Here is a 9356-nt window from a genome sequence, read left to right as displayed (position 1 = left end):
TAGGCTGGTTTAAATCTTATCTGTCTGACAGATTCCAGTTTGTTCATGTAAATGATAAATCATCTTTAAACTCCAGGGTTAATTGTGGAGTACCACAGGGCTCAGTACTTGGGCCAATTCTCTTTACTATATATATGCTTCCAATAGGTCAAATTATTAGGCAGCATGGGATACATTTTCACTGTTACGCTGATGATACGCAGCTTTATTTCTCCATAAATCCTGATGAGCCCAAGCAGTTAGATAGACTACAAGCATGTCTTGAAGATATAAAAACTTGGATCAAGTTAAATTGTTTGCTTCTAAATTCAGACAAAACAGAAGTTGTCGTCTTTGGACCGGAGTCTTTAAAAAAGAAACTGCTTAGTCAATCACTTAACCTGGATGGCATTAAATTGACCTCTGATAATAAAGTAAAAAACCTTGGTGTTATTTTTGACCAGGACATGTCATTTAAATCCCATATTAAACAGGTTTCTAGGATTTCCTTCTTTCATCTCCGGAACATTGCCAAAATTAGAAATATCCTATCTAGGAGTGACACTGAAAAACTAGTCCATGCATTTGTTACTTCAAGGCTGGACTATTGTAATTCGTTACTATCAGGATGTCCACAAAATGCAGTTAAAAGCCTTCAGCTGATTCAAAATGCTGCAGCAAGAGTTCTGATGAAAATTGAAAAGAGAGATCATATTTCTCCTATTTTAGCTTGCCTTCATTAGCTCGCTGTTAAGTCCAGAATAGAATTTAAAATTCTCCTCCTCACATATAAAGCCCTTAATGATCTAGCTCCATCATACAACAGAGATCTGATTGTTCCATATGTTCCTAACAAAGCACTTCGTTCTCAGACTGCAGGTTTACTGGTGGTTCCTAGAGTCTCTAGAAGTAGAATGGGAGGCAGATCCTTTAGTTATCAGGCTCCTCTCCTGTGGAACCAGCTCCCAGCTTTAGTCCGTGAGGCAGACACCCTGTCTACTTTTAAGGCTAGGCTTAAAACTTTCCTTTTTGATAAAGCTTATAGTTAGAGTGGCTTAGTTTATCTTGAGCTATCTTCCTTATTTTTTACCTCCGTCTTCTTCCCTCCCTGTTGGTTGGAGTAAGGGGGAGTCAGGTTTAGCCTAAACCGGTTCAGTTATGGTTGAGGTGCAAACACACCCTCAATTTCTGCTACCTGTATGACCCCTTCTCTTTTCCAATGGTTATAATCATTCTGACAGAGGGAGGTATCCCAATCATTGTGGTTTTTAGTATAACAATGACTATCAGTGGGACCCTTTGTGAGGTGCCTTGTGATGACATTGTTGTAAATAAGCGCCGTTTAACTAAATAATCTGAACTGAAACTATCTGTGTAGTTATGCTACTATAGGCTTAGGCTGCTGGAGGACATAATGACCACTTTCACCCTCTTCGCTACATTCTCACACTACTCTCCAATTTTGCATTGTTTGCTGTTATTTCAGCTTTTAACCTTGTTCTCTCTTTTCTCTTCCTAGAAGCTACACCTGGCCTGGCTCTGTGTCTGCCTGTGACACCTTTCTGGAGAGGGGAATTGTCCGAGCTTCTGCTGGCAACAACTTAATGCTCACCCTCTACCGATGATCCACATAGCCCTGTCTTTTAGTGTTTAACCCTTTTTCTCTCCTAGACATGGAAATTGACTGAGCTTTACTGTAACTAACTCTATGTGCTCTCTTTCAGACTCTAACCTTGAAAACTGGCTCAGAGTTCATCTGTTCTTTCTTTCTAGGTGAAACAACTAAAGGAGCTACATCCATTAACATTTACTTTTCCTTCCCATAGAAAGTACTTCTGGATCAGTGCTTCTGTGTTCTTTTTGTGTCTCTGCTCTGTTCTCTAAAACCCCCAGTCGGTCGTGGCAGATGGCCGCTCACACTGAGCCTGGTTCTGCTGGAGGTTTCTTCCTGTTAAAAGGGAGTTTTTCCTCCGCTGTCGCTACATGCATGCTCAGTATGAGGGATTACTGCAAAGTCAACGCCAGTCACTGTCCACTGTCTCTACATGCTCATCCAGGAGGAGGGAATGCTGCAAGTCACTGACTGGATGCAATCTGCTGGGTTTCCTTATATAGAAAAACTTTTTATCCAATTTGAATAAAAAGCTAACTTCGACTGCACTGTTCAATTGTTAGGATTAATTGGAATGTATGTACCTGACTGTTGTGAAGTGCCTTGAGACAACATGTGTTGTGAATTGGCGCTATATAAATAAAACTGTATTGAATTGAATTTAATGTGTTTTGTTTTACTAAAGGTGAGGACACAATTGCTAATATACCAAGTTTTAATGAACGAACAGAACAGCTAATAGGAAGACGAGAGCACAACTCCCTGATTTGGGAAATTGGAGCTACAGTGTCAACAAGGATTTGTCCAAATTCAGATGTTTTAGAATTGATTGGTGACCTTTAGTTTATATTTTCTGAGTTAGTTATTAGTTGTTTTGCTAATTTATTCTAGTGATTTGTGAACTCAGGCTGAGGGGTGTTTTCCACTCAGTTTGGCCATATGAAAGTTACTGAAAGGAGTCAGTAACAGGGAAAGTGAATGAGGCAAGAAATGCATGAACTGAGAATGATGAGAAGGGAGAGAGAATCACCTGGTTAAATCTGCAATTTTTTTGTTGTATGAGCCTGTAGCTCCAAGAAAAAATAATTATTTTTTTTTTGCTAAATATGGCGATTTTGGTATTTCATCAACTGAGGAAAATAGTTAAATATTTAAAGAAAAGTTAATATTTAAAGGATTAACCTAGTCTCTAAAAATATCCAACTACTAAAGGGTATCTGAAACAAAAATCCTGTGTTATTTGTTAAATTGCAATTATTCAGTATGTTATACGCTCTAATGTTTTTTGATAGGATTGTGATAATATTATGTCTCTTTTATAATAGTAAACATCTGATAGAAGAGGAGAGAGGAGGAAATAGAAACACTGATAGAAAGAAGACTAAAGCTAAGAGCAGGAAAAGAGCAGATGAGTGTTAGAAAAAAGAGAAGTAAAGAAGACCGACATTACTACTGCTATTTATTTGTTTTATTACTCTTAGGAAATGCTAACAACAGTGTGGATAGACTTTCCTGCTATTACAGTTGATGCTTATTGTTTAATTATGAATAAATATTTTAAAATAAATGAAACTGTAACTGTACCAATATTTTCTTTGTATCTTGATAACATTTATTTCTTTTAATCTCTGAGCTGGAAATGTCCCCGGATTTAAATTTCAGAAAAAAAACTAAAACTATAACTGAAACTATGCATTTTCAAAAAATAACACCAAACTAAACTAGCAAACAATTGCTAAAAACTAATTAAAACTAAAATAGAATTGAAAATGTAAAGTCAAAACTAAATAAAAATAAAAGCTAATGAAACTTGCAAAAATATTAAAACCTTGGTAATCATATCTAGTGAAGCGGATTTCCCCTGCCAGCTCTGCACGCCTGATGCGTGCTGATCTCGCATAAGCTACATCAGATGAGGATTTCTCTTTTGCTCATTCACTGCATTTTGTTGATTGATGAAAATAAATGATTAACACTTCCATTTTTGAAAGCATTCTATGTTTACAGCATTTTTTTTACTCCTGCCTAAAACGCTTGAAGAACATGAAAGAAGTTAACTTAGCAGTTTGTGCTAGCTCCTTTTCAGAACCAGGCAGCCATAACGAGGCACTGCACCTACTTCCTAAAGGCTTGACCTCAGCCTACAGGAGAAGCTAAGTTGGTGATGCGGTCATAAAGACCATCATTCATTACATTTTCAGCTGCATTTTGAGGGGGAACAGATAATGCAGCAACCATGGAATGTAAAAAAGAAATAAATGGGCTCCGGGAAATCCGTTGGGTAAAAATAATACAAGGAGGATATATTAGAGGGGAAAATATATTAGTTCTTAACAAATAAAAGGACAGTAAAAAAAAAAAAAAAATTTATTAAATATATGTGGGTGGTATATAGATGTATAATATAGAGCTCAAGAAAAAATATACGATTTGAAAATAAATGGTCTAAATAAAAATAGTAAATGAAAATGAAATATATTTATATCTAATTAATTAATCAGTAATTGAATAATTGTCTTGTTACTATTTTGTTGCAATTACTGACATACACACTTTATATGTCTAGCTACTTTTTGGCCCAGTAATTACTTTATTGAGTCATATATGTATTTTTGAAAGTATTCTTAATTAGGGCAGGTTCGGTCCTCCACAGTGATGTGGAGTATTGAGCTATAAAAACCTTGGTAAGTCTATAAAAGCTCGGAGCAGAGGTTTCCAATGCTGAGAAATGTATGTGTAAGTGTATGTGCAAGAGTGCAGGCAAAAAGGTCACAGGCTTTATTATCCATGCACTGCAGATGTTTCAGAGGACAGTCTTTGTGTAGGTTCTTTGACTTCCTACATTTTCAAGACATCTGGCAAATTAGTCTTTTTCATACATTGTTTCTTCTCTACAATGTGTGAAAAAGCGGCCAGGTGCTGAAGCCACTCACACAGGCTGTGCTGTTGAGTGTGTTGGACCACTTGTTTGCTGAATATTGGACCATTTGCACGTTGCTGGACGCCACTGTGCCTCTCCAACATCATCAGCCATTTTGTATCCAGGACAGTCCGTTCCTACAAATCCCATCGGACACTACGACTGAAATGACGGGGCGTCCCAAGTCTGACGTCACAAGACGCTATATAGGAAGGCGCCCATTTTGAGGGCTCGCTTTCAGCTGGAGACCATGACGCGGTGACCACGCAACTGAAGCATCATCTGGAGAAGAGTCCCGAGTGGATTTCATTTATTCTCCTTCGTTGGCCAACGAAAAATTAATAACTGAGGTTTCTGGAATGAGAAGGCCAGACATTTCACTTTGCCAATCGAAGACGTGAGCTTAACACGTAACTAAAAAAAAACACAGAGTTTCAAGGAGACGAACGCCACCTTGTTTTGTGTTCTAGTCGACTGTAACGGTCACATCATATTTTTCCCTTTTGCCAAGGAGGCCAGAGGACAAAGATTGACCGTTTTTCCTGAAGTTAACTTTCAACTTCCACCCCACTCTCTCTCAACTCTGTCCAGAAAGAAGGCTTCAACAAAGTAAAACACATCCTTTTATTATTTTTTTTATTTCCTTATTAGGAATAGCCGGGCAAGGTAGAGGAGATTTTTAGTGCGATTAGAGTCGCCATTTAGAGTCTAATGTGTTCTGAGTGTATGTGCATGCCATTGTTGGTACTTTCGGAGACCGCTGTGTCTCGCAAGTGTCTTTACCATGCAAACACCTGTGCGCAGGTGTGCTGTGAAACTGAAGTGTTATAATAACCTCATGGTGAAATTCACCATTTTCTTTCTCTTCAATTTTACTGCCTACTAGCTTGCCGCCAAAAGTTTTATAACACTTTGTGTGCTCACCCCGCACAGAGTTGGGGGATGTTTTATGACTGAGTTGCAGTTTGAGCTCTGCTCCCACCCTCCACTCACCACCACATCCCTTTTGTCATATTATCATTTTTGCCATAACTGCTGGTTTGATCCCATACGCACCCACTGCTGTTTGCTTTATTTTGTTTAGTTAGATATTTTACCCCCTTTTTGTGTAGAACTTTGCATGTTTGAGTACGTGAAGATTATTAAATCGGAAGAACGGATTGTATCAGGGCTGTGATTTAATAAATGTTCACATAGATAAGAGAAGGCATTTCTGTGTTTATTTTGTGCAAGAGTGATTCGTCAGTCAAGATAAGGTTAAAAGTTCCACACGTTTCGGCAGAAACGGTCGATTAAACAGTGACATCTCTGGTAATAGTTATCAATTATTACTGAGTATTTAACGGTCGGAATTATCAAAGGCGTTGAGCCACAATTACAACACCAGAAGACATCTCTGGTCCCGATTCAAAAATGAGTATTTTGGTTAAGAAATTAATTTTGTCAAATTATGATTTTTAATTATAATTATTGAGAAAGATTAATTAATCAATAATCATAAATCTAACAAGTGGACAGTAGAATAAGCAGGGAGGTATGATTTAGGCTTAGGGCCTTGACATACCTTTACATGTTACTGTACTCAAGCTACTTGAATCTCAGAGATGGACGTGCTCGTAATCATACAATTGTTAGCTCCGTTAAACTGCAGCTTTTCACTCAAATATGTCCAATTTTCCTACAGCCCTATAACTTACAGCTAAAACCTAGAAAAGAAGCAAAGAAATGAAAAAAATAAAAAAATAAAGTGATGTCTCACCAGGAGATTTGTGTCCCTGTGACTCCTAAGTGATAAATTACCCAAAGTGAGAAAAAGAGCAGAATCTCTCTAGACTGCATTCTTCGTAAACAGGGTTCTGCTCACAATCTGACTTTCTGTTTCCTTTAATTGCTGTGTGTTCAGAGCAACCATTTAAATTCAAGTAGTAGTAGTTATGTTTGTTGAATTCCGGGCTGCACGTGAATATACGTGGAGAGTCTCAGCAAATTTTTGTGGATTTGTTTTGTTTGTAATAAAATAACTCTTGTTTAGTTTATTCTCATTTACTTTCCTCTGTTGCTACATCTTGGTAAAAACAAGTGCTAGGGCGGAAAGGGAGGAAAAACAAACATGAGTGCATCCTTAGTATTGAACCCGATGGTTACAATGCACAAGGTCTTTAGTGTCACAGGAAAAGCATTGTGTCTTACTTTCCTTCCTACTGTTTTCTGCATCTGTAGAAGAATAACACGGGATGTTAAGGAATACAAGCCTCACAGTATTTATTGTGTTAGAGGACACGCCGATCCTACTTCCCTCAGAAGTTGTGCCTGGCTGCCACGCGACTCTTACAGTATTGGCATGTGTGCGACCCAAATAGTCCTTCCCAACAGGAACTTGAAAGTATCAGCAGTGAGTGGAAGCAGGAAAAGGGTGGCTCCAAGAATAGTCACTGTTTCTCTCCTTACTGAAGCTACCATTAGCAAAGCACAAACTGACATCTAGTTCTGTAATAAATAACAGAGAAAGTTAAAAATATAACTTATATGTTAAAGGATTATGTTAATGAAGCATTTGACGGAAACTGAAAGTTTGATTGTGTGACTGTCTTGTTTTCCTTTATTGTCTCTAATGATTCAAAAGCCTCTTACTATGTTGCTTAGCCAGACTAATGAGTCATAACTCTACAGAGCCATATATTCCTTTACCTCTGACATTGGACTGATATCTTGAAATTTTACATGCTTAAATTAGAAGCAATTAGAGACAAAGTTTGATATCTTCAGTACTATCTGTGATTCATTGTCAGTTGAGAAAGGTTTAGTAACTAAAAACAATATCCAAGTTATCAAAAATCTACCCCATACAATTGTTTGTTATGTCCTATCCCTAAACTGTTCACAGATTTTATTACATTTTATTCTTTAGTGAACTGAGGGATTTAAAGTTGCTATGTATAAAACAAAACCTGTGTTGACGAAATCTCTTGTTGCGAAGCCTTTAAAAATTGCCAACAGAAACAAACAGATGAAATTACCATATGAATGATATTCTTGTGTACTCAAGCACCTGTTTGATGGTTAAACCCATGACATACAAACTTAGATTACTTTTCTTTTTCCTAATTTGTATTCTTGCTAATTTCATACAAGACAGATCTTGCCTTTTGAATCTGAGCACTTTTGGATCAAACCGCCATGTTTTGTTTACTTATCCTTAGGTGAGCCTGCTGTAAAAGTGGGAGACAACTTGGAGTTATTATTTCTGTTCTTTAAAACACATATAAAGCAGGATTTATTGTATTATTTTGTCAGTATTACACGTTTTAAGCACCTGTGCAGAAAAAGTTGATCACACTTTTATTTTGAAGCTGAATTAGTGTGATTCTTTGTGGTCAGGGCATCCGAACAAATTCTCTAAAATATCCAGCTTCAACAAATTCGAATAGGAATTCAATTTGTTTTTGTATATGTTGACCTATATTATAACACATGACCAAATGTCATCTTGAAGCACTTCGTAAGACAAAAGGGTCCAATTCATATCTAAGTATATAGAATGCAGATAATTTCAAAATACACACACACTCTTGTCTTAAGATATTTTGTAAGGACCTTGCATTGACTGTCATGGACTTCCAGTGATTTCCATTTATTTTCAACCCTTTCTATGGTGTAACCCCTGACATACCTAATCCTAACCCTAACCTAAACTGAATTCACACCTTAGTCTTAAACCTAACCCTTAGCAAAATAGCAAGTGAGAACCATGAAAATGTCCTCACTTTACAACAAACAGGTAAACACACACACACACACACACACACACACACACACACACACACACACACACACACACACACACACACACACACACATAGAGAGAGCTTAGTTAATTTGCATTAGGGAAGTGGTGTGTTTAGCTTGAAGGTATAATGCTATAGCTATCCATGTCTAACTGACATGCTGCCTAAGGTAAAAAGAAATATCCACAGACAGAAGACAGCTGCTTCCAATGTTGAGCTTCGCTTTGAATATTTGTCTATCTCAGCCGATCATCTGGGCGGAAGTGTACCTACTCAGACAAAAACTGTATTTTCCACATATGGCTTGATCAATCCCATTTAAAATCCTGAGTCTGCTCTGAATGTGTCAAACCTGTTATTTGAGCTCTACTCCTTAGGTCAAATCTGACAGAATGCATGGACATCTGTCCACTCATGGAGCCTATAAAAGTCTATTGTTACTGTGCCAATAAATTGTCAAACTTTGAACTTTAGAGATGGAAAGCTATTTGAATTGTAGCTTAGACACAGATTTTAATTTTCAGTGAAAACAGTTTTGCCATATGTATTTGACCTTTTTAAAAGGACTCCATTTACGAATACCAACAATAATATGAAAAACCTATATTACACACCTATTATTTTGGTATTTTGCAGCCAATAGGGCACCAAACCATAATCCCTCCTAGGGCAGCAAAATGGCAAGACGCCTCTCATCACAGCTTTTAATTCCGTGATGGAAGACTTCCTCTTCAATATTCAGCTGGGCGACCACAGCTTGACACTGTTGGCACTGCTGTTGTGTAAGGAGCACCAAGGCCCATGCTTTAGACCCCACACTGAAAATGAATACAAAAAGATGGTTGTGGTAAATTCCTGGAAAAAATGTTCCCTGTCTACTATTCCTAACACTAGTTTCTAATGTGAGAGGAGTGGACTATATCAACATTAACCTAAACTTTCATTATTTTCCATAACTGTTTATGGGATAGCTAACCCATAAAAATAAATATTTTCTGTTTTTTTTAAAGCTCCTGACATCAACATTTCCAAACCTTTTGGGTTTGCAAATGTTGCTACA

This window comes from Girardinichthys multiradiatus, chromosome 4, assembly GCF_021462225.1.
Source record: "Girardinichthys multiradiatus isolate DD_20200921_A chromosome 4, DD_fGirMul_XY1, whole genome shotgun sequence".
NCBI classification, from domain to species: Eukaryota; Metazoa; Chordata; class Actinopteri; order Cyprinodontiformes; family Goodeidae; genus Girardinichthys; species Girardinichthys multiradiatus.
Note: the sequence above shows the minus strand (reverse complement) of the source record.